Raw genomic sequence first — 26890 nt, 5'->3', positions numbered from 1 at the left:
AGTAAAAACATACCAGGGGTTTCCTTTTCAGTTCAGACAAAGCCCTGGGCTTGTTAATCCATAGTTAGTTTAGCAGTTCCCACTGGCCAGGAAAGCCAAGTAGAGGCAAACAGGTTTTATGCATTAATTGTCAAGTTTGTACAATTTCTGGCTTGCTTGTTGTGAGTAAGCACAGCCAAATAATTTAAATACTTCCCCCCCACTCTTTAATACATACCACTTGTTTCAGTTGGACTCTAAACTATATCCAAGAGAAAGCTCCTTAAGTCCTGATCTTGAATTCACATACACCCTCTGGAAATAATTTCTCTGGCACCCACAAGTTCTACCGATGTTAAAAAGGGGTATATGGAAAATTACTCTAAAAATTACTCTAGAAATCTTCATCCACTGATCCAGCCAAGCAAAAACAGCAAGACAAGAATTGGCTAACTAGGTTTTCAAGCCAGCAGCCTCAGACCCAGCTGAAACCCCTTCTTAATTAACTGCATTTTTTTAAAAAGATGACATCACAAAACAGGTAATAGCAATGATTTAAGGGTGGCTCGAAGCTGGATCCACAGCTGCAGAACAGCTATTCTTGTGATATTCAATGACTTCACACCTCTTTGGGTTATTCTTCTGAACCTTGTTACTGCAGGGTTCAAGTATCACAGATGTTCCCTTTGCTTCTATCACCCACGTGGCTTTCCCTTTGTCTAGAGAGGTTGCATAACTAAAGTAAACAGATTTGTTTCCTGTCTGCCTCTGCCAAGCAATTTAACAAGACTCTATGAACTTGCTGAGATCATTCTGGGAAGGAAGAAGTGAAACCCCAAAGAGAGAGGGAGGGAGGGAGGGAGGGAGGAAGGGAGGGAAAGAAGGAGGGGAGAAAGAGAGGGGGAGAGAAAGAAAGGAAGGAAGGAAGGAAGGAAGGAAGGAAGGAAGGAAGGAAGGAAAGAAAGAAAGAAAGAAAGAAAGAAAGAAAGAAAGAAAGAAAGAAAGAAAGAAAGAAAGAGAAAGAAAGAAACCCATTTGACTATCAGTAGACTATCTGCAAAGGCCAATTTCAACAAAAGTCGGTTGACCATTTTGTTTTGTTCCTCTCCTTTTCAAAAACACACTCTCTCTCTCTCTTTCTCTCTCTCTCTCTGTGTGTGTGTGTGTGTATGTGTGTGTTATGCATAATACATAATGAATCCTGGTAGTCCATGACTTAGGACCACAATTGAGCCCAAAATTTCTGTTGCTAAGCAAAATAGCTGGTAGGTTAGTTTTGCTCCATTTTACAATCCATCCACTTACCCAACCATCCATCTATCTATCCATCTACCTACCTTCCTACTGTATCTATCATTTATCTATCTATTGATCATTCAATCTGTCTATCTGTCTGTCTGTCTGCCTGCCTGCCTACCCACCTACCTACCTACCTACCTACCTACCTACCATATGGCCCCTGCACACTGCAACCATCATAAATGCATGCCAGTTACCTTTAGAGGTAATTTAAAGGGGAAGTACCACGCGGAATCTGACTAAAAAGGGATTTATGTTCTAATATAGCTATTAGGTGATGAATGTTATACTTGTTTATGGGATAATTTAGAAGTAGAATATTTAATGGGATGTGAAAGGGAATGAACTATAAGATATAAAGGTGACACACTCTAATTGGCAAGGTCATAAGTCACTTTTTTCAGTGTCATCGTAACTTTGAAGAGTCACCAAATTAGTGGTTATAATGTTGAGGACTAGCTTTTTTTAAAAAGATGGAACTGTGTGCTGTCAAAGCCCCCATCCTGATTCTTTTTCACCTGCTCTGTGGTCACCTCTGGAGAAGGCCTTAGATCCATTTACATACGGATCAGTCATACAGCATACAGTAGTGACTGTACACTACAGTGCATTTGTCTTTGACGTACGACCACAAGAGAGCCCTAAATTTATGCTGCTAAGTGGGAGGGGATGGGTGATAAGGAGTGATGAGAAGTTAATAGTAATAGTAGTGAACACTTTGTAAATAGTTGAACAGTGTTGAGGGAATTATTTGTTTAGCAGAGTGATGGCTTTCTGGAAAAAACTGTTCTTGGGTCTAGTTGTTCTGTTGTGCAGTGCTCTATAGTGTTGTTTTGAGGGAAGGAGTTGAAACAGTTTATGTCTGGGATGTGAGGGGTCTGTAAATATTTTCACAGCCCTCTTTTTGACTCATGCAGTATACAGGTCCTTGATTGAAGGCAGGTGGGTAGTAATTGTTTTTTGTGCAATCCTAATTATCCTCTGGAGTCTGTGTCTGTCCTGTTGGGTTGCAGAACCAAACCCAACAGTTATAGAGGTGCAGATGACAGACTCAATAATTCCTCTGTAGAATTGGATCAGCAGCTCCTTGGGCAGTTTGAGCTTTCTGAGTTGGCGCAGGAAGAACATTCTTTGCTGTGCTTTTTTGATGACGTTTTTGGTGTTAGGTGTCCATTTTAGGTCATGTTATATAGTAGAAACTAGAAATTTTAAGGTCTCTACTGTTGATACTGTGTTGTCTAGTATTGTAAAAAAAAAAAAGGATCACATGACCCCATGACATTGCAATGGTCATAAATATGAGTCAGCTGCCAAATGATCATGTAACCACGGGGATGCTGCAATGGTTGTAAGTGTGAAAAATAGAGTAGAGTAGAGTAGAGCAGAGTAGAATAGCTTTATTGTCATTGCATTCCACAAACACAATGAAATTTGAAAGCTACTCCAGCACAGTGCCCCAAACACCACATCACAATCATACTACAGAGTATTTAAAAATTAAAATAATAATAATAATAATAATAATAATAATAATAATAATAATAATAATAATAATAAGACTAAATGCACTGTTTGATTCAAGACAATTACTGCCTTGGGAAAAAAAACCTGTTTCTCAATCTATTAATCCTCATTTTAAGGCACCGATAACGCCTCCCTGATGGTAACAGATCGAAATATGATGAGAACAGTCTGTGGAGATTTTTAGTGCTCTAGAAAGGAATCTGGTCTTTGCAATCTCTTCCAGAGAAGAAAGAGAGCAACCGATGATTTTTTTGTACTGTGTTTATAACTCTCTGGAGCATCTTCTTATCCACTGCAGAATATCCAGCATACCACACCATTACACAGTATGCCAAAATGCTCTCGATGGTAGAACGGTAAAAAGTAACCAGCCTTTTGGTCATAAGTCACTTTTTTCAGTGCCATTGTAATTTCGGTCACTAAATGAACTGTTGTAAGTTGAGACGTACCTGTACAGAGTGACTATGTGCAAAGCTTTCAGAAACTAATTAAGCAAAGACTACATATCAGAGCCTGGCTGTGGATTTTCGTAGTTGATTATTACAATTATCGTTCAGAAACTGACTCCCTCCGCAGAAAGTAAAGTGAGAAACCTCTTGAAATAACAGTTCATGCTACATAAATCAATTGGCAGCTGAACTACGTTTTGGAGTGATTGATATCATGGATACTGTCTGGATGCTTGATATCAATTTTGGACCAGAAAAAAAAATATATTGTACCTTCTTTCAAGATCAGCCCTAAATGACGTAGGTATTCACATCTGCAGCATTTTTAGCATTCTTTCTCAAGTTGTGCGATCAGCTGATCTTTTTGCAGCTTTGTTCCACAACATACTGAACTCTGAAGCATGAAGCACGAAGTAACAAATGCTCCATTCACATGACACAGCAGACGTTATCAATAAACCACACCATGTCTCCATATTGTAGAAAGTTAGCACCCACCCCTCTCCTAGAAGAATGAAATATTAAAAGGGCAGAATGTTATATTTCCCTAGAGGACAAATGGAGAAACATGCTTTTTTAGATGGAGAAAGCTGCTACCACCTTTTCTTAATAGCCCTCAGCAGATGTCAGCACTTAAGAGATAGATAGCTCTATTCATAAGCAAATACCCTCACCCAAGATCCAACACAGCAAAAAGCCATTAATAGGAATTGCCCAGCACTCTTTCAGAACACAAGCCTCTTCATTGCATCATCTCAGCAGTCCAAACTTCAACCAAACCTGGGAGCTCAGACAACTCTTAGAGCCATCTATGACCCCTACCTAACCCCTGCAACAACCAATAGAATACATGTTCTCACACAGGAACAGGAAGCTCAAGTGCAAAGCTCAAGAGAAGGTATAAAAAAAACCCCACTCTCAACTCCTCGTGGTCAGCTGCACCAGAACCCATGTGGTTCTGTTCATCATTAAACCATCTTTCCAATCAGTCTCCATTTTGTCTCCAGTGCCTTTCTCCCAGCTTGGAACTGAACCAGATGGATATATTTCTTCCCATAATGTCATGGCTTGGTTCACACCAATGCTTAAACCCATGGTCAACTTTTCACAAGCAACTATTTCTAGTAACATTTGACTGTGCTGTGCAAACCTAGTCCCTTTGTCCTGCATGCACATTTCACTTTTCTCTAACAATAAATTTGCATACATATAGGCATGCATGGATATGTTCACAATCACTCTCATTTTTTTGATAAAAGGCATTGTTGCTTTAATTGCGCCTGTGAATTTAACAAATCAAAAACACAAATTGCTTCTTAAGTGTGCGATATATGTAAACCCATCTTGCCAGCTTCATGAACAAAGACGTTTTATATTAAATTTGTTTTGGCTGCTGGATGAACGGTTGAACAAACACTCTTGGCTTGGTTCGTACATCATGCTAAGCCATTGCCTCTGGTTCACAAATTATAGCTGCTTGAGGTCTCCCAATACATTATGAAAACCAAACAAAACTCAATGTATGATACAGGAGCCAGGCTCATGTCATTTACAGTAGTAGTATATTCAATTGAAAAACAAAACAGTAGAGATTACAAAAATAAACATATCACAGACAGAACAATACATGTCTTCAAAAAGTATTCTTGCTAATTGGCAACTGGAAAAAAAAACTCATCCAGGATCTCTACATTGCTGTTGACACTAAGAAAGCCAATGTCTTGACTTCCTTAACCAGTTGTAGAGGAGCCTCTCTTTACTTTTACTACATCTGTAAAATTTCCAGTTTGGATAACTGAGCAGTTTTCCTTCACTACCCACCAAATTATCCAGTAGAGAGATAAATATACATAGGGGTGATAACTATATATAAGACTGACATAATAGCAGTATTCCAGTATTGGAGTGGCTGCGACAAGGAAGAGGGGAGTCAACTTATTTTCCAAAGCACCTGAGGGCAGGACAAGAAACAATGGATGACAACTAATCAAGGCCAGAAGCAACCTGGAATTCAGGAGAAACTTCCTAGCAGCGAGGACAATTCACTAGTGGAACAGAAATTGTAGGTGTTTCATCACTGGAGTTTTTTAAGAAGAGACTGGACAGCCTCTTGCCTGCAATGGTATAGACTAGAAGAGTCTCCTGCTTGAACAGAGGGTTGGACTAGAAGACCTCTAAGATCCCTTCCTGCTCTATTGTGATTGACTGATTGAGGTTAACAAATTCAATTCCTCTCCAGGGTTGTTCAACTTTGACAACTTTATGACCTGCAAACATCAACTCCCAGAATTCTCCAGCCATCCAGGCTGGCTGAGGAATTCTGGAAGTTGAAGCCCACAAGTCTTAAAAGTCAACAAGGTTGGACATCCCTAGTGTAGACTTTGGTCAACCAACAAAAATCTACAGCAGAAATTTATTTATTTTTCTTTTGAAGTGATGTATCTGCATTAGAACTCTTTCCAAAGCGCATATGGTAAACTGGTTTAGTGACATATGCTATGGATTTTTAAAAATACAGCTGACGGGCATTTGTTTAGCAACCATTAAAGTTACAAGGGCTTTGAAAAATGTGACTTACAACCTGTCCTCATACTAATAACCATCGTAGCGTCCGCACAGTCATATGATCAAAATTTGGGATATATGACAACAAGCATGCATTTATGTTGGTTGCAGAATCTCACCATTTGCTGGTATCTTACAAGTAAAGTCAATGGAGAAGTCAGATTCACTTAAGGACTGCATGATTCCTTTAACAACTGTAGTGACTGACTTATTAAATGTAGCAAATGTACCACTTAATAACCACTTGTCTTTGCAATGGAAATTCTGGTCCTAATTTTGGTTGTTATATCAAAGATTACATGTCTGTTATACTCCATTTGTATAAGATTATAAAGTGTTGACCAGTTAGCAGCTCAACTTCTTTCTCCCCTGGACTGACATAAATATAGGATCCTTTTATGGTTTAAAAACAGCAGTGTAGAAAACTTACAGGGTGGTGTTTTATTCTTGGCTCTCTGAATTTATTTTACAAAGAAAATAAAGGTAAACCTTCCGTACAAAAATATCGACCAGGGAACTTCAAGTGGAATGTGAAAAATTACATTAAGGAAAAAAAAGGGCCACAGATTTCTAGAATGTTATGAATGAAAAAGAGGAACGGACTGAATATTGACAAAAAGGAACTCGGCACAAATTGATTTAACACTTTAGTGCAGTTTTGACTACCATTGCCTTACACACTTCTAATAAAAGGCCTTTGACTGTAGTAACATTGCCTCAAGCTGTGAGCATCTACTGTTACTTGCATCAAAATCTTTTCCCCCCATCAGGATTGTACAAAGCATAAATCCACACAAGCTTCATTTGATGGCATCATATGTCTACTTGGCACTAACCTTACTTCTCTCTATGTTGAATTTCCACCCATTAAAGGTTCATCACAAAGTCCAGAAATGTTCAGCTTAGAAGGACATATACCAGTTTGCATACTTTGCACTCCTGAAATATATAACACACTCTCTCAGGCTTACCTATGACTCTTGAGGAGAGGGAATCCGATTTTTTTCTTCTGTAACCTCAGGGTTTTTTTTGGGTGGGGGAGAGGAAAATACCCATTCTTTACATGAACTCCTGCCATTTTTCCCCACTGGGATTTTTTTTAAAAAAGCAAGGCCTTTATTTATTCCTGAGAAAGCCAAATTCATATTCACCTGACTATAGGGCTACCATGCAGCCCCTAAAAGTTCTCCCGAAAGAGGCTCTGGAATTTTTTGTTTAATAAATGAAACATAGGTTTAGAAAACATTCATTTTTTTCTCTCCCAATCATGAGTGGGTTTCTGGGAAAGACCTAAGAACAAGTTTGCAATTTTTACTGGTTCCTCCTGTCCTTGAACTTTGGCTGTTTCGAATAGAATAGAATAGAATAGAATAGAATAGAATAGAATAGAATAGAATAGAATAGAATACTTTATTGGCCAAGTATGATTGGACACACAAGGAATTTATCTTGGTGCAAATGCTCTCAGTGTTCATAAAAGAAAAGATATATTTGTCAAGAGTCAAGAATCATAAGGTACAACACTTAATAATAGTTCTACAGAGGAATGATTGAGTCTGTCATCTGCACCTCTATAACTGTCTGGTTTGGTTCTGCAACTCAACAGGACAGACACAGACTTCAGAGAGTAATTAGGACTGCAGAAAAAACAATTATTACCCACCTGCCTTCAATCAAGGACCTGTATACTGCATGAGTCAAAAAAGGGGCTGTGAAAATATTTACAGACCCCTCACATCCCGGACATAAACTGTTTCAATTCCTTCCCTCAAAACGATGCTATAGAGCACTGCACAACAGAACAACTAGACACAAGGACAGTTTTTCCCCGAAAGCCATCACTCTGCTAAACAAATAATTCCCTCAACACTGTTCAGCTATTTACAAAGTCTGCACTACTATTGCTATTAATCTTCTCATCACTCCTTATCACCTATTCCCTCCCACTTATGACTGTATGACTGTAACTTTGTCGCTTGTATCCTTACAATTTATATTGACTGTTTCCTAGTATGATTGATTGCTTATTGTACCCTTTGACTATCATTAAGTGTCGTACCTTATGATTCTCAACTCCTGAAGAATGTATCTTTTCTTTTATGAGATTATTTGCACCAAGACAAATTCCTTGTGTGTCTAATCACACTTGGCCAATAAAGTACTCTATTCTATTCTATTCTATTCTATTCTATTCTATTCTATTCTATTCTATTCTATTCTATTCTAATAGTCATAGGGTACAATAAGCAATCAAATCATACTAGGAAACAGTCAATATAAATCATAATTCAATTCTATTTTAAATACTCATCTGAGCAATTGCTCTTTTACGTTTTAAGGAAGAATGGAGAGGGAAAGAGACAAGAGGGAGAGAGGAGAGGAAACCTTTTTTTCCCTTCATAATTAGGAATCTGAGGTAATGCACAAACCAGACCCTGGAAAGTAAACTGAGTAGCATTTGCCTGAGATTTCTTTTAGGAATCAGTGATATTTCAGTCTGCGTATATTTTAACAAGTGGGCAGACAAAAGGGGTAGATTTGAAGCTTGTCTAAAAATGTGCAACCATATGGAGGTGGAGAGGAAAGCAGTCAAATTAACTCCACAACTACAGCAGCTAATAAAAACTTACAGACTCCAAAGGCCTAAAAACCAGTAGAACCCATCTGATTTTAACAAGAGGTCTGCTGCTGTTAACAGGAACACTGAGGTGTCCTTTCTTGCCTTGGGCAACAACTTTCATGACACCATTACCTTCCCTTTAACATTTCACAGAGGGGGAAAATAGAGGCACACTTTTAACACCCCTATTCTTATGCCAAGGACTACAGCTTCAGGGTGTAGACGCATATCCTTGTTACTTTCAACTGTCTGCTCTTTCTTTTCATGGTTTGCCCTTTACCAGAACTCACATCTGGCTGCTGAGATTTCATCTCAAAAGTTTCCACTGTTGCAGCCTCTTGCGCTGTCGAGACACTTAAACAGACAAGAGTTGAATGGATTGTTGAGAAAGCGCTGATTGTCTTCAAGAACAATCTGTCTCCCATCTAGGTTTGACCCTGGCCAGAGATAGCCGATGAAGGTTTCTCTTATCATTTTTTTTTTTGCCTCTGCACCTCAGGAAAAACCTGGCCTCCACTTAATCTACTGTTACCGGAAACAAATCTGGAAAACCAGTTACTGCACATCAAATAATAACAAAGCGCAGAAGAAACATTTGAACTATTAGATGGCTTTGAGCTAAACCTCAACATATGCTTCTATGATATTTCCCATCTCCCAACTTCATGGGTGGCACTACTTGTGCTACTTTGCAACACACGGCAAAGTATTCCTTCTTTCAGCCAGACAATGTTTTCTCCAATGCAGGACTGCTGAAACCGGTAGCAAGCACCTCCATTCTGTTCTTTTGCCAAGGTTTCTTTTTTACATCAAAGTAAAAAATGGTTTGAGAAAGCATGATGGATTCCAGTTTAACAGGAGATAAGGCAGTTTAGAATAACGATGGAGGATGAGGGATCCATGCCGGACTGAGAAGTAGGATTTGGCATAAATTTCCACTAGCCTTTCTGCAGCAGAAGCTGAGCAGATGCTATAGCCAAGTTTACACTTTTCAATAAGCCATTTGGGATTTGTCTAATACCATGTCCTATGCTCACCCATTGTGGTTTATAAATCATAGCCTAGTGCAGAGGTCTCCAAACTTGGCAACTTTAAGACTTGTGGACTTCAACTTCCAGAATTCTGGGAGTTAAAGTCCACAAGTCTTAAAGTTGCCAAGTTTGGGGACCTCTGGCCTAGTGCAATGCCATGTGTCCAAAGCAAGTCATGTATTACCAATGAAACTACCCCTGAAATCCAGTGGAGCCAAAACCCAAGCCATGTTTTTTCTACCTAAGTTTTCATAGGACTGGAGGCCACCCCATCTGACTACTTGACAATTGTTCCAGTTAAAATAAAGGACTAAGAACTGGAACATCCAGGTTCTACTCCACCTTCAGTCCCAGAAGTTCCCTGAATGACTGGACCAATCATTATCTCATAGGGTGGTTGTTGTAAGGGAGGGGTCTCCAAACTTGGTAACTTTTAAGACTTGTGGACTTCAGAATTCGTCAGCCAACCATGCTGAGGAACAGGGCACAAGTCTTTATTAAAGTTGCCAAGTTTGGAAACACCTGTTACAAGGTACAATGGGAGGAGGAAATGCTAGGTATGGTACCTTGATATCCTGAATAAAGACCTAATAAATGAGTACATTACGAACCCTGATACAATCTGAGGTACAGTATTACTATAGCAGACTCTTAGTTCTTTAAACATTTTAAAGAACTTAGAAGAGTATTGTCTGTGGAGATTCTCAGTCATCCAGATCATGATATCTGAAAGGTGCTTTTTCAAAAGGCAACTGGACTTTGTTTTATTATGAGCCATGGTGGCATAGTGGTTAAAGTGCAGTACTGCAGGCTACTTCTGCTGACTGCCAGCTGACTGCAATTTGGCAGATCAAATCTCACCAGGCTCAAGGCTGACTCAGTCTTCCATCCTTCCAAGGTGGGTAAAATGAGGACCCAGATTGTTGGGGGCAATAATGCTCACTCTGTAAACCACTTAAAGAGGGCTGTAAAAGCACTGTGAAGCAACATATAAGTCTAAGTGCTATTGCTGTTGCTTTTCCTTGAAGAAATTTCTTCAGAAGAGTGGAGTATTGAGATTCAGTCAGTAGTTTGGAGTCAAATTTGGTCAGGGATGTCAAACTCATGTTATCATGTTATTGCCACATGATGTATCATGACTTTTCCCCCACTTCGCTAAAAATGGTGGGCGTGGCCAGCACATGATGCATCTGGCCTGCAGGCTGTGAATTTGACAGCCCTAGTCTAAGCAGAATCTTACAAGAGTGCTACACAGCTCACTCCAGTTGATCAATCTTGAGGGTATTTGTTTAAGTTAACCTCTTCCTGTATCTAGCTATCCAAACCTATTGTCTACCCTGAAGCCATTTTGAAGGATCTTCAGGACTGCCACAGCTCCACTGGTTGGAGCTGTGGGAACAGGAGGGGGGAGATAGAGATAGCTGGGGCTTGTAGCCAAAATAAAATTCTTTCTCCTGGGAAACAAGGTTGTTCTCACCAGGTGTTGGGGAGATGTGGACTAAAACCAACTGGGTTTGGGGTTGTGACCAGTTTGGACTATTTGATGGACAGGTGGAATTGGGGGAACGTTGATTTTTAATTTGGGTGGGGAAAACCGGTTTTCACCAGATGTGCCAATAAAAAGGTAAAGGTTCCCCTCACACATATGTGCTAGTTGTTTCTGGCTCTAGGGGGTGGTGTTCATCTCCGTTACAAAGCTAAAGAGCCAGCGCTATCCAAAGATGTCTCCGTGGTCATGTGACCGGCAGGACTAAACACTGAAGGCGCACAGAATGCTGTTACCTTCCCACCAAAGTGGTCCCTATTTTTCTACTTGCATTTTTTTACATGCTTTCAAGCTGCTAGGTTAGCAGAAGCTGGGACAAGAAATGAGAGCTCACTCCATTACACAGTGCTAGGGATTTGAACCATCGAACTGCCAACCTTTCTGATAGACAAGCTCAGTGTCCCTATGTGCCAATAGGACATGCCTAATAAATCTGTGCTTTGTGGAACACCTAAGCCTCAGAGATTTGATTGGGTTGGGTCTGTTACTTGGAACCCTGACACCCATTACTCACAAAAACACATGCTTATGCCCCTAAATTAGCTAATTCTCTCCCAAGGAAAGGAAATTAAGCATTAAAATGGGCAGGGATATTCATGTGGCTTATGATTAAGCAGACCGAAAGAGCAATCCTTTACTTTCTTACTTTGGAGCAAGGGGCAATCAGTGCAGTGGGAATTGCTGCTCATTTAATGTAGGGTTGTAGTGCCAACTATCGAAACAGGGATAAATTATAGGAGAAAGAATTGGCCTGTTATACCAAGGAAAGAACTGAAGATCATCTCTCTCTAGGAAGGTTTTCTTGATGTGGCATTTAAATAATAAAGAAGCCCACACTTCCTTTAGTTATACTGTATATAATAGGCTTTATTTCAAGATAACACCCTCCCAAACCACAGCAAGAATTTCCTCATAATAGGCAAACTTTAAAAGGTTAAAAAAACAACAACACACAACTGAGTCAGTTTGTTAGTGCATGATGTCAGTTCCATATTCTTCTGAAGTCTGATGAAAGCAGGAGATGACCTATGGGAAATTATCTACATTGTCATCACTTTTTAATTTATTTGTTGTTGTTTTTATTTATCAAATTTATTTGCCTCCCATTTTGAAGTTCTGGTGGCTTTGAATGCTTACATCAAGATAAAACAAACAGCATTTATAAATAGAAAAACAGGTTAACATTACAAAAAATTGAAAACAAGGGTTTGAGGGAGGGGCCAGGATGCCTTCCTCTGTTAGAGTATGAATAACCTCATTGCCAACAGTTTCAGCTTCTGGACTCCAACTATATAGACAAAAGCAGCTAACTGAATTTTTTAACAGATTAAGAGAGTTGGAAGGGACCTTGTAGGTCATCTAGTCCAACCCACCCACCCAAGCAGGAGACCAGATTACTACTTGGGACAGGAGGCTGCTAAAAAATCCCAGGTTATAATCCATCCCAGCCCCCAAGACAACAGGTCACTTTCATATTATCAGAAAAGCTACATGGGCATTATTTATTCTACTTGTTTATTCCACTTGTATCCCACAACAATCCAAAGCAATTCTCAGCTGTAAAATAGCTGTAATCACCAGAAATCAAGCTCATCTTAAAGGAGTGTTAACCATTTTTAAGACAAAAAATATGGATGTTGTTGTAGAATCACCAAAAGCTGGCCTCAACCTGGAGGAGCCATTATTTACTTATTGCACTGGGGGGGGGGGAGGAAAGAAAATCTGTTGAAAGTCTTTTATCTTTCAAACAGACAAACATTCCAGTCCATAGATGGCCTATTATCATTGCACATCCATCAGCTCTTGTTTCCCTTCAGGTTTGAAAAGCTGCTCTTGTCCCACATAGCTTTGGACCGTGGGGAGAGACACCAGCGACAAAACTCTTTTGATACATGAGCCGTCTACTGGGGAGAAGAATTTTACATTGGGTTACCTTGCAACCATGAGATCCTACCAATATTCCCAGGTTCCCCAAAACACATTGGTTAGACATGCTCGAAACAGCTAGCTAGTGTGAGAAAGGAAAGGTGTACAATGGTGTTCAAATATGACCGCTCCTCCTTTCTGTTTGGGTTGCAGAGACAATTTCCAACCAAATTACACTTCTTGTTCACTTGAAAACATACATTTACCTCATTATAATGGATCCTGTGTATTCCCTTCTCCTGCCCTTGGAAGTGGGAAAAAATTCATGGTTTCATGGCTCCCCCTCCCCAAAGCATTCTGTACAGGTAATCTTTGACTTTGACTCATTGGTTTAGTAATCGTTTGAAGTCATAATGGCACTGAAAAAAGTGGCTTATGGCCTTTTTTCACACTCGCAGCATTTTCACCATTGCAGCACTCCCACAGTTACACAACCAAAATTCAGACAATTGCCCTCTGACTCATATTTATGATGGTTGGGGTCCATCATAAGGGTTACGTTAATAGCTTAGAGAGGGTGGTAAAGCACTATAAAGCGGTATTTAAGTCTTAAGTGCTATTGCTATTGCTATGGGACCACCTTTTACAATCTTCTGACAAAGTCAGTGCGGAAGCCCTTTAATAACCATGTTGCTAACTTAACAATTGCAGTGATTCACTCAACAACTGTGACATGAAAGGTCGTAAAATGGGACAAAACTCACTTGACAACTGTCTTGTTTAGCAGCATAAATGTTGGGCTCAATTGTGAACATAATCGTATGAGATAGCCAATCTCATTGTGCACGTGTTATACTCTGACAATAAAGGTAATAATAAAGTAAATCAAGGACTACCTGTAATTTACACCTAGAGATTAGCTATTTAACCAGGCCTGCTATAGCCTACTTTAGGCTTTCTGTGACAAAAAAAAAAAATGCCACAAGGAAGAAAAGGAACATTACACGTTGTTCTTTTTGAATGGGCACCAAACCGATACAAAAATCTCTATGTTGATATGAAACAACATGCTTCACAGTATCAGTTACACAACTGAAAAGCAAGCAATTCCTTCGTTCAATGTCTAGATTCCTTCTAAGGATTCAAAGGAGCACTTTCTCAGCCAACTCTTCAGTGTTGCAACCACTTTGATGACTCTTTCTTGGTATTTCAGATATCAGCAAAGAACAACATTTCATACTTCCATCTCTTGAATTTAGAATCACGGGGGCTAGGTTGCTACAATTAATCAGAACTTCCCGGGGCTTTCAAGTAGAAGATTCCAGCGAGAAAATATTGAATCATAGCAGCTTGCTAATTAATCTGTTGCCATTGGCATCTGAGCATTCTTTCTAAGAGAATGAGCAAACTTGTGAAGAAAACAAAGTTTACTCTATCTTTTCTCCACCAACTACTTTGATGCTGGTCAGAGTCCTCCTCCTTTCTCAGCCAGGGCAGAAGTTAAATTGGCAGAGGAGGTACAAAGCTATCTATCTCTTTTCCTCTGACCTGCCGCATTCTCAGTTGGGTGTGTGGGAAGTGAAGCTTCTCCCTACAATGAAAAGCAACAGGCTAGTCAAATCATACTGCCAGCTGCTTTATTCTCTACCACTGCCCAAACAAAACAACTATGATTTGGTATCTCTGCTAGCTGCCCCTTTCAAAAGTAAAAAAAGCAAGAAACCCAAATGTAACAAGAAGAGTAGAACCTCTGGTCATGACCATAATTCGTTCCATAACTTTGGTCACAACCAAAATTTGATCGTGACCCAAACCTAATTTTGGAATGTTAGCACTTACAAAAAAAAAAAATGGTGTGGAAGGGAAATCGGCTGCGAAAAAAACAAAATTGTGAATTTTTTGGTCAGAACCCGATTTGGTCGTAGTCAGAAGCGTTCATAACCAGAGGTTCTACTGTACTGTTATATTTATCCCACTCCACCACCACCACCCCCAAAAAAAGAGACAGAGAGAAAAAAAATTCTGAATTGAAGGCCTGTGCACACCAACACTGACTAAAGAAAATTACAGGAAAATAATAGTTTATGCAGATGTTAATTTCCCTAATATGCCAGAGCCTGAGATTACAAAGTCAAGATGAAAGTATTCCTGCAAATATTTTCCCCAATAAATATGCACATGTGTGCACGACACACTTCTATCTGTATATGTATATATGTATTTGTGTATATATATATATGTGTGTGTGTGTGTGTGTGTGTGTGTGTGTGTGTGTGTGTGTGTGTGTGTGTGTTTAATCAAAGACCACCCTCCAAAAAAAGGCTATACTGTGACATCATCATCGCTGATGTTGAAGGATTAAAATTCTTTGTAATATAAGAAACCTTATTTATTCTTGCACTCAACTACATGAACATGTAAAATACAGCTTTGTACACATAAACCACTGTCATGTATACCCCCCCACAAAAATATACATTATTAGCCACCCTCTTTCCAGAAGAAACAGAAGAAAAGAATGAGAACAGAGATGGAGATGGAGATGATGGAGATGGAGTTGATAGAAATGAAGATGATAGAGATGGAAATGAAAACGGAGATGATAAAGAAAGAGATGGAACTGGTAGAGATGGACATAATGGAGATGATGAAGAGGGACACGATGGAGACAAAGATAGAGATTGAGGTGGAAATAGATATGATAGAGAAGGAGATGCTGGAAATGAAGATGATAGCGATGGTGATGATGGAGATGAAAATGGAGATGATAAGGAAGGAGATGGAACTGGTGGAAATGGACATAATGGCATGATGAAGATGGACATGATGGAGATGATGAAGAGGGACACGATGGAGACAAAGATAGAGATTGAGGTGGAAATAGATCTGATAGAGAAGGAGATGCTAGAAATGAAGATGATAGCGATGGTGATGATGGAGATGATAGAGATGGTGATGATGGAGATGAAAATGGAGATGATAAAGAAGGAGACGGAACTGGTGGAAATGGACATAATGGCATGATGAAGATGGACATGATGGAGATAGATGCTGAGACGAAAATGGACATGATAGAGAAGGAAACGGAGGAGATGGGAGATGAAAATAGGGTCCCTATACTGTGAAGGAACCGTGACAAAGTAATGGTAAGCAGAAGCTGGAGCAGAGAAGGGTAAAAAGGCAGAATTTGCAGAAGGATTCCTGCTAGAGTCAACCAGTGATGATGATGCTATCCATTCAAATGTGTCCGATTATCAGCAATTCTATGGCCCAGCTCTCTCCACATTTTCTGATCTTTTACAGCTTCTTTCAGTTATTTTATGATCTGGCACCATGTTTTTGGCAACCTTGTTTCCTTTTACCACTGATCATTTCAAGCATAATTGCATTTGGCAATGGCTGTGAGCACATAGCATGGCCAAAATCAGAACAGCGGAATTTTGTGATTTTTGCCTTCCAGCAAAAATCATCCGCTCCAGTGCTTGCTTGTCATTTTTGCTGTCCCAGGAATGCACAGGAGCCTTTTCCATCACTACAGCTCGAACAAGTTGAATGAGGCAAAATATACATCTCTGTATACTGATCCTGGAATAACTTTCCTAACAGCTTCCCCCACACACACTCAGAAAATATGCTTAAGATCTTCTAATCTTGTTCAGTCATTAAAAAATTATGCAACAGTCCACGCACGCTCAGGAAGAAGCAGGATGAAAACTGTTCCCATGGTCCTCTTCTTATGAGTCTAGGACAGGGGTGTCAAACTCTATTTCATTGAGGGCTGCATCAGGGTTATGTTTGACCTGGGAGGGTGGGGGGCATGGCTGCAGGGGAGGTCAGCTTGACATCACTCATGTCGGGGACACCTGTGGCCAGATTGCTCTGCCAGGAAAATGTGCTCCCAAGCACCGTTTTTGGCCACAACAGCCTCTTGCAACCCTCTGCCAGTGAAAACGGCGCTCAGGGGTACCACCTGTGAGCCTCCCAAGCTCCGTTTTCACTGGCAGAGGCACCACGGTGTGGACCTTCGCTGTTTCCAGGGTGGCCCCGTGAGCCAGATCTAAGCACCCCATGGGCCTGATCCAGCCCATGGGCCTTGAGTTTGACACCCTTGGTGTAGGAGAGTTGGCTGCAGAGAGTTGATCACAATGAGGTACTCAGTGGTGAGTTGACTGTGGCGAGTCGGCCAAGGTGAATTGACTGCAGTGAGTTTCCCATTCTGCTTTTCATTGTCCTTCATATAAAGAGGAACGAATGCCAATGAAGAAGGGAATGAGAAAGCCATCATCTCTGTCTCACTGGTTGAAATCCACAGACAGAGAAGAGAATATACAGAAGCCTGCTTATTTTAAAAGTAATTATTTAGGGAGACAATCTGTTGACCTTTCAAGCAAATACTTTTGACCTTTATCAACAAGGCTGTATTAATCCCACTATTATCCCTCACATCTTAGAACACTTTTAGATGAAGCCCACCCAAATTATATCATAAAGACTTTTCAATATGGCCACAGGCCAAAAAAAAAAAAAGCTTACTCTCCTAACAACCTTGGGTATTCTCTATAAAATATGGCTTTTTCCAGGGAACAAAGAATGCAGCTACTTAAGTTGAACACTCGCAAGGATTTCTTATTTGCCACCTTCACTGAATCCTAGCCTCATCAGCTTGTTTTCCAAGGATCCCAGAGTAACTGCTAATCAGACCTGAACTGTTAGGCACAAAGGATCTGAACTATAGACTAAGTGACAATTAAAAAAATATATATTGCTCATGCCCATACACAAAAATCTAGTCAAGTAAAGTTCAAATTTAAGTCAGCGCCTGATAAAATTCAAGAGAATTTAAAGCAGGCTGGGCATTTATGACAATATAGAGATATGAAGCCGATGACACATTTAACTCCACCCTCCAACTGCATTAATCACTGTAAAACCCATGCTTTTTCAGAAGCAGTTCACGGGCCGCACCTTTTGAGCAACACCATTTGTTTGTACTGACAAGGGGCAGCTGTTTGTTCGATATTGAGTTTGCAATGATTGCATTTTTCACTTGCTTGGGAAGCAGGAAAAAAAAGCTTCTTTCTGCCTCTGATGCCAAACTAATTTTACTGGCCACAGATTATTTGTGCACCTGGTCTGGAGTGTGGATTGTGAAGGTGGGGGCGGGGTGAGGGGTGTTTTGCTATTCTGCTGGAGGCCTCCAAATATCTCAGGCCAACCCTCTTTGTAACTGCACATTCCAGGAGAATATCAGCAACACTAGACAAGACAGTTTTAAGGGAATATTCTCAACTATTCAGATGATAAACTTCCAAAAAGACCCAGGATTTCCTGGAAAACAGTTCAAAAGTCACTTTATGAAGGTCTGGATATATTTATTTTTAAAATAAAAGTAACTTTATTTTAAAGATAGCTCCTTTTTTTAATTCAAGTGTCAGGGCTTTTTTTTAAATTTACATAATATAAGATCCATTACAAAGATCAGTGGTTCCTGCCACCAATTAGAGGGATTTAGAGTGAACATAAATCATCATAGCCAAGAAATATACTAGTTCTAGCCAACTAACGATGCAAACAGGCATCAAGTAACATAGATAGAATCTAGGCAAGAAAAATAACCAATCCTACCACAGGACAGCATTCTTAAAATAAAGCCCTCTACATCCCCAAGACGTATAACTGAATTCAACCACATTTCTTAAAACTGCAATTAGAAGCTCAACTGCAGGAGACAGCTTTTTTTCTTTTCTTTTTTTGTTAGACAAGACAGAACAAATTTCTCAAAAGGAACTAGAAGTTATAAAGGCAATATAGACTAAAAATATTTCATGTATGAACTTGGAAATCTTTATAATGCAACAACTCATCATCTTCTATCCCAGCAATGACCTCAGCAGATGAGTTCACCCATTTTAAAAATGGCAAGGGGCTAATTTTCATGACAGAACAGACACGAACTGTGCTAGAAACATAAAAAAATAACAAACCTGAAATTGGCTAATCATATGGTACAGTATTTCTTTATGACCGCCAATGCCTTCTTCCTTTCTTTTTCATCAAATTGATCTCCCACTCTGTGTGTGTGTGAGAGAGAGAGAGAGAAAGAGTGAGTGAGTGAGTGAGTGAGAGAGAGAGAGAGAGAGAGAGAGAGAGAGAGAGAGAATATATTGAGAAAGAGTGAGGGGGAAAGAGAGATAATATAGATAATAGATATAGATATATAGATGTAGAGGGAGAGAGGGAGAGAGGTAGGGAGGAAGTATGAGCTAAGTATTTGGGGAAAGAATAAAATCAAGGATCTAATACAGTAATTAGATATATGCCCTGAAGGAGATGTGACTGAGGCAAAGCATTATACCACTTCTACAGATGAAGCTCACAATGATACAAGTTAGTCTGTTCTCTATGAATTGGAGGAGCAATATAATTCTACTATTTCTTTCACTGCTTTCATCAAAGATGCATCAGATTCACTGTACACTCAGAAGTGTACACACAAAAACAATACAAAGATAGCAATCTCCAAGATCTGGCTTCTGCATGCATTTCGGTTGTACATTTACAAACATAGGAAGATGCCTTACAGTAAATCTGCTAATTTGCATGTCCAGACTTATACACTGTCTGACTGTAAATGTATATCCAAACATGTGTTTCATTACTGTGCTCTACAGTTGCTGTTGTTTTTCTTAACAAGATGTAAGGAAGTATAAAGAATGGCATTTGAATATTAGAAATTTCTTCCATTTCAAGCCGATTTTTCCACATGCATTCAAAGACTCACTAAGGACTAGAAACATGCCCTTCTGATACGACTGAAGTCAAATACTGGGGTTACAGAATTCTTGCACCCTGCAGGTTTTTTTGCCAACCTGCATACCTGCCTACAGAGAAATCTAACAGCATCTATACATAGCATTTGAAGGTGCTAGGAGATTGTGTTATCTGTATATAATTCTCTCTCTCTCTCTCTCTCTCTCTTTCTCCCTCCCTCCCTCCCTCCCTCCTTCCCTCAATAGAGATGTCAACTAAATCATGCAAATAATGTCATATAATTCCAGGGCAGCCAGTGGCCTTGGTTGCCATGTATACACAATATGCATAACCAGGTAAAAGAGAGATCTCAAAGAGCATGGATTGCTTGGTTAACTTCAAACCCTGGAAGAAGAGGAAACAGGCTCCAGAAGAGATGTTTGAGAAATAATATGCACAGAAGCCTCTTTTCTAGAATGAGGTCCATATCAAGATTTTGAAGAGCTCCCCGTTTCTTGATTCAGGCCTTTGGCAAATGGTTGAATCTCCCTTTTTCCTTCTTTTTCCTTGTTCCCAGCAGGGCTTTGTCATCTCTGCCATCTTTGTTTCTTGCTCTGTGTTGTTTTCTTGTTTTAAATACTTTTAACAATTTGTAAACCTCCCAAAGTCATGGAAAATTGGGCGGCACATCAATTCAGTAAATTATTAACTATTATTTAGGGGATGTGCAAATTCAGCTTCTTGAATCCATTTACAGTTCAATATCCCCCCCCCCCCAAAAAAAAGAGAAAAAAATGGTTAATTCAGCTGAGGCATATTATGGGAATACAATCTGGACAATTGGATTGGAAGACTCTTGCTCTGTCATTGCAAATACATTTCTATGAAAGTACAGATAGTCCTCAACTTAGAATAGTTCATTTTGTGACCATTCAAAGTTATAACAGCACTGAAAGAATGACTTATGACCGTTTTTCACACTTATGATCGTTGCATCAATCCGCACATGATCAAAATTCAAGTGTTTGGCAACTGACACATACTTGCAGTTGCAGTGTCCTGTTATGCAATATAATCCTCTTTTATGACCCTCTGACAAGCAAAGTCAATGGGGAGCCAGATTCATTTAACAACCATCTTACCCACTTAACAACTGCAGTGATTCACTTAACAACAGTGGTAAGAAAGCTCATAAAACAGGGCAAAATACATATCTCGCTTAGCAGCATACATTCTGGGCTCATCTGTATGAATTGGCAGAAAAGGAAGCAAGGTGTAGGGACAGGTATTTTAGAAATAATATCCATGGAAATTTCTTTGTATCATTGTCTTGATACAATGTTGAGAAGAAAGGCAGAGAAGGCCTTTAAAATTCTAACCACTTGGAAACGCTGTTAAAAGATCATTCAAGTGCAACATGGAAATTTCATTCCTTTAGCAAAAATAAATATGGAATACATCCCCACCCACCCACCCACACACTAGTGGCCACCCACACACAAGACATTAAAGCCATTCAGTTCTTTGAGTAAGTATCAATAAGTAACTTGAAGGCCTTATTTTGAAATAATTCAAGTTTATGACAAAGCCAGCCTCACATCACTAGGATGTCATCCAAGAATGAGAATATTGTGGCCTTCTCAAGATTGCTCAACTACATTTCCCAGCATCCCTCATTCCTGGGAAACATCTGGCTCCCTATTCTAATGACTCCATCCAAAATGACATAGACCAGGAGAAGAGAATATTTCTAGCTCACAGGGGGGTCCTTGGTGTACATTTCATTACCAAACTATTTATCTAGTTTGATGTTAACCTAGTTTTGGCAGTGAAACATCTGCAAGAAAACAATCAAGCTCAGGAAGCATCAAGGACTCCACAGGCCAGGGGAAGTCATAGCCAGCACATTGGAGAAATTACCAAGGGCTTCACTTTCAAAACTGTATCAAAGATGTGGTGGGATTCAACTTTTTTTTAACCCACCGGTTTTGTGGGCGTAGCAGGGGAAGGACACTGTAAAATTTCTAGTCAGAAGTGGGATTTGTTGGTTCTCCAAACTATTCAAAATTTCTGCTACCAGTTCTCCAGAACTGGCCAGAACCTGCTGAATTCCACCTCTGGTGTTGCTTGGTGGGTGCATTCTATGTGCGCATGCAACAAACACATGGTTTATGCACGTGTAAAGGGTTTGATATTGACCTCCTGAACTCTCCCTATGTGTTCAACAGCTGATGCACGGCAATCCACTGTGCCGCGCGAAGAAGCTGAGCTTCAAAACCAGGAAATAAGGGTCAGTATAGAGCCAGGGTGGGTGAGTGGGCCCAGCAGCTGATCGTCAGAGCGAACCCGTTTGCTCACAGATGATCCTCGGAGCTTCCAGTTAAGCCGAACTGAGCCGAACCACCCCAATGTATCTCCAGACCACCAGTTTGATCTCTATAACCTCAGATGATGCAAGTCCTAATCCAGCACATCAGGAAAGTGTCCAGTTGAAGATGAAAGGAGAACAGACTGACACCATTTGACTACACAATCAGCTCAGCTAGTTGGCTGGCTCCCTCCCAACGCCTTACTGATCTCAGACACTGATTCTGGGCCAAACACAAGGCAAGCAAAATGCCATCAGCATACTGATGCCACCTCCTTCCAAAGTCCAAGCTAATTTCTATTAGCATTTGTTTGTATTTTTTTTTAAAAAAAAAAAACAAGATGGAGGAATCTTTTTTTAGGTGGAGCTGAGCCAATGGGAGACAATGGAAGGTTGCAGGGTTCAATTCTGGGTGTCTGCAGCTCTGTATCTGGTGGAGGTGACCCCCCCTCCACAAATGACACTGGATGTTAACTGGGGAAAAAAATCCATTTCTGCGGATTTCAACACAATCCGCTGAGGATTCTTGGCATATGAGTCTCCTTTCCCCACAAACCCTCCAGGAGAGTTTACCCCTTTCCAACCAACAGGCTATTCCCCTGAATCAGCCATCAAAACGGGGCATGGATATGAGAAGGAAACATAGGTTGCAGCTCCTGAGAGAAAAAGTTCGATTCTCACTAGAATGAATTCCTCTCTGCTTGGAATTGCAGATACATGCCTCTTTTATTTAGCACTTAAAAGAAGAGGGAGGGGAAACAAAAGGCTGGCCTAGAAAAGTAGAATGCTACTACTAATATCAATAACATCTGAAGCATTGCTGACACACCATTGGCATAGGCAAAAATCACCATCAGTCAATTGCAAAAGGGCAGCCTTGGGATAGCTAACGCTCTGCAAAGATAGCTTGGAGGCCTTCAAACCACAGCCTGCCCAGGGTCCTCCTTGAGAAGGACTCGATAAGGACAAGAAATAATAAAATGCCAAATCCAGTCTAAACATCTGGCCAACCAACCATAATAATAATATAAGCCAGCATTCCATTTCCTGGCAATGTGCTATGGGGGCAGGGTGCGCGGTGGGGGGGAGCGGGGAGAAGGAGACGGGGCGGGGGGGCTGTGCGTTTGGCAAAGGAAACCAAAGTTTCCAGAAATCTTTCTTCACTTTTGGCGTCAGCGAGAACCGGGAGGAGCCCTGGAGGACAGGCTGGCCGCCTGCGTCTTTCCATCGCTTTCTCCAACGTGTCCCTAGACAGAGACGTTGTGCCAAAAGGGAGGAGGCGGAGGGCGGGAGGGGCAGGGTTTTTGTTTTTTTTTTTTTTGTTTTTTAACGTCCAGCTTTCTCGCCACCGCAGGGAGGAGCGCTGGCAGCATTGCCTCCACCTGAACGACTCCTCCATCCTTCCTCGCCGCCCAGCCGGGGCTCGATAGCGTTAAGCGGCCCTTGGCGGGGTGGAAAAGTGCTTGGGGGTTGGACTAGAAGACCTCCAAGGTCCCCTTCCAACTCTTGTTATTCTGCCTGTCATTCTGAGCCTGGAAGCGACATCTCCACCCTCCCCGGCTTCATTCGTTCAACCGGCTGATTCTGCCCTTGGGCGAGGAGGCGGGGGGTGGGTGGGGGAAGCGGTGGGAAGGGGGGGGGACGACAAAGCCCATGCTCCGCTTTCCCCAGCCGCGCGCGCGTCCGAGCGAGAACCCGCCTTGCCCTGATGCGGCGCTTTTTTTTTTTCCCCCTTTGGGGGGGAAAAGGAGGCAAATCGGGATGGGGGGGGTGGAGGGCGGAAGCAAGCGAGGGGAGACCACCGGGGTTAGAAAAGGCTCCGGTCTCCCGGGAAAGCCGAGCGGAGTCTCTCTGGATTGCTAGGATAGGATGGAGCGTGACTCCCCGCACCCGCCCAACGCGGAGGGAAGCCCTCCCCGGCCGATCTCACCCCGCGACGCGGGTTTCCGTCCAAAAGAGCCCCGCCAAGGCGCGGAGGAGCCCCGTCCCGTCCCGTCCCTTCCCTTCCTTTCCACTTTCCGCCCCGCTTCCCTCGGCAGCCTTCAGGGTTACCCAGCTCATCACCCTCCCTTCCTCGCCTCTGACCCCTCAGCATCGCCCTCGGCCCCGCTTCCCTCGCCCAACACCCGGGCTAACTTCGGCGGCTCCGAGCGGAAACCGAGCCGATCCCTTCTTCTTCTTCTTCTCCCGTCTCCCCACACACACCCCACCCCGGCCGGGGGCAGCCCGAGATATGGACTCTCTCTCTCTCTCTTCCCTTCCTCCCCTTTTCCCCTTTAAAAAGAAAGCAAAAGAATTCTAAAGCAGGGCAAAGAATCGAGGCGCTCGAGGCTGAGAAATGGAAGTAAGGAGGAAAGTATGTAACGCGGGGAAAGCAACAGACCGGGGGCAGATTTGAAAGGCACCGGCAAGGGTTATCTCCCCACCCCAAAAATAAAATAAAATAAAATGGAACAACTAAAAAATAATAATTTACAACTTGGGGCTTCACCTCCTGCGGGGTGTCTCTCTCTCTCTCTCTCCCCCACCCTCCCATTCAACTTCCCAAGTCTTCTCCCAGTTTATTCACGGCGATCTTTACTTCTCCTTGCTTTTCCTACTCCACCCCCCCCCCCTAAAAAAAATAATGAACCCCGATCCCGGTTCCCACTCGGGAGATTTTTTTTTCGCACCCTGAAAACAAAAGGAACCCGGATCGGGAAGAGTGGGGAAAAAAAAACAAAAAACGACGCGACACCCAGCCTCACCCCCCCCCCCGCTACAACATACACACGTATGCAGACTTTGGAAAAAGCCAAGAGGCTGAGCCCCCCGCGAGCAAAAACTGGGGCGCTTTGGATTCTTGCAATAGGAAGGATCGCGTTGGCTTTCTCCAAGGAGCCGCAGAGCTGGGGAGGGGGTTGCCGTGGGTTTTTGGGGTGGGGGGGGTTGGGAAGTGGAAGAAGAGCGGTAGATAGAAATCCGTTTTCACGCACATATATATAGATAGATGTCTATATTTCCTCCCTCTCTCTCTCTCTCTCTCCCCCTCCAGCTTTTCTCAAACGGCGGATGGCGAAGGGGGTCTTCTTACCTTGGGGGTTGAAAACGGGGGTGTGGGGGGCCTTGCGCGCGAGGAGAAAATGCCCTGTCTGTCCTTCGGAGGGAAGGGAAGGGAAGAAGGGAAGGGAGGCGACCGGCAGTCCGAAAAATCCCCGCCTGGCTGGAGAGACTGAGCGAGCTGGAATAACTACCAGGCGGGTTCGGAGGGGGATTCCGCCATGTCAATGATGTCGGACCACATGGGATTTGTGACCAGCCCACATACCATACAGTCTGGATTAGAAGCTACTGTGGGAAAGGATGGGGGGAGGAATCAGCTGAGAAGGAACGGGCGGGAGGGAGGGAGGGAGGGAGAGAGAGAAAAGTAGGGCGGGAGGGGGCGACATACGGCTGGCACCATCTACAATATATATAATAATATTGTATATGTATATGTATGTACCTGTATATACCGGGTGTGCGTGTGTATATTATATATGACCGTTTTCATTCTCGTTCAACTCCCTGCCATCAATATTTTTGCAAAATCAATAGAATTTCTATTTCCCCTTTTTCACAGTTACCCGTTATAATCTCTTCCTCATGTTTGCATCTACAAGATTCCTGGAGAGATTGGCATATTTACTTACCATATGCCTTCACATTAATTCCCCCAATCCTCTTTCAATATCCACTTATTTTATCCACAGATAAAATAAAATATTGATATGGGTGCATGGTTATTTAGGTAATTTTATTAAATAGGATAAGTTTCCTTGAAGTTGGAGGAGGCTCCTGGTGATTTTAAAGACGGGTCACTGCAGTTTGCTTGCTAACACAGATTTTCTGGGATATTTTTCAGCACCTGTCTTATTTCCTAGTGGTCTTCCATCCAAATATTAACCAGACCATCCTGATTATTTTCTAATCCCAAATACAGGTAGCTCTCAATTTGTGACTATAATTGGGACCAGAACTTCCATCACGAAGCGATGTAGTCATTAAGTGAGTCACACTCAAATTTATCACATTTGCTATGGTCGTTAAGCAAATCACACAGTCCAGCAAACCCAGTTGATTTTCTTGTCAGAAGTCCCCAGGAAGATTTCAAATGCTGACCATATGATTCTGATATGCTACAAGGATTGTGAATACATGCCTGTTGCAAGCACCCAAATTTTGAACATGTGAATCCAGGATTGCTGTGACAATTTTAAGTGCAAGGATCGATCATAAGTCAGTGCCACCTGTAACCAGCTGGGTTTTTTTCAGTGCCATCCTAAGTTTGATCGGTCATTAAATGAATGATCATAAGTCAAAGACCAGCCGTAATCAGCAGCTGCCATCTTGCTGAAGCATTATTATTAAAACCACAATCTTTTTAACAGTTACATTTTAATCACATTGTCCCGGTTCAATTAAAGCAAAGGTGAGCAACTATTTTTTGAACTACTCCTTAGGCCAAATGTCTACAGAGCTTCTTTGTCATCCAGATCATAATTGTCCCAAAGGTGCTTCTTAAAAGGGGCAATTGGACTTTCTGGTTTTTCTTTGAGGATGTTTTGCTTCTCATCCAAGAAGCTGCTTCAGCTCTGGCTTAATGGTAGGGAATGGAAGGATTTATATCCCTTGCAGACAGCTGGTCATTTGCATCCTTTTAGAGAGTGGTTGAGGCCACTTGGAAGTTGGATCCTTAGCTGGCCTCTTTGACACCTTAAGTCTGGAATTTTTTTCTGGAAAAACCATTCATACTCCAGCACCATTCAAAGGATGTTCATTCCAATGTGCATAGTGAAATGTCTACAGCTCCAACCTCCAATGACTCTCTAAAAGGACCTGTTGTCTGTAAGAAATATACATCCTTCCATTCCC

General features: G+C 41.6%; 1 protein-coding gene across 1 annotated transcript in view; it reads right to left on the bottom strand.

Annotated features, from left to right (window-relative positions):
- FNDC3B (fibronectin type III domain containing 3B) overlaps nucleotides 1-25365 on the bottom strand; it is a 298122-nt gene extending 272757 nt beyond the window's left edge. Inside the window, exon 1 of the mRNA XM_026705754.2 lies at nucleotides 25071-25365. The gene's annotated coding sequence lies outside the window, so the exon portion shown is untranslated. The remainder of the gene's footprint in view (nucleotides 1-25070) is intronic.
- Between the last annotated feature and the right edge of the window lie 1525 nt (nucleotides 25366-26890).

Source organism: Pseudonaja textilis, chromosome 4 (genome assembly GCF_049901715.1).
Source record: "Pseudonaja textilis isolate UNSWEBS1 chromosome 4, rPseTex1.2, whole genome shotgun sequence".
In the NCBI taxonomy this organism is placed as follows: Eukaryota; Metazoa; Chordata; class Lepidosauria; order Squamata; family Elapidae; genus Pseudonaja; species Pseudonaja textilis.
This window is presented reverse-complemented; position numbering and strand designations above follow the sequence as displayed.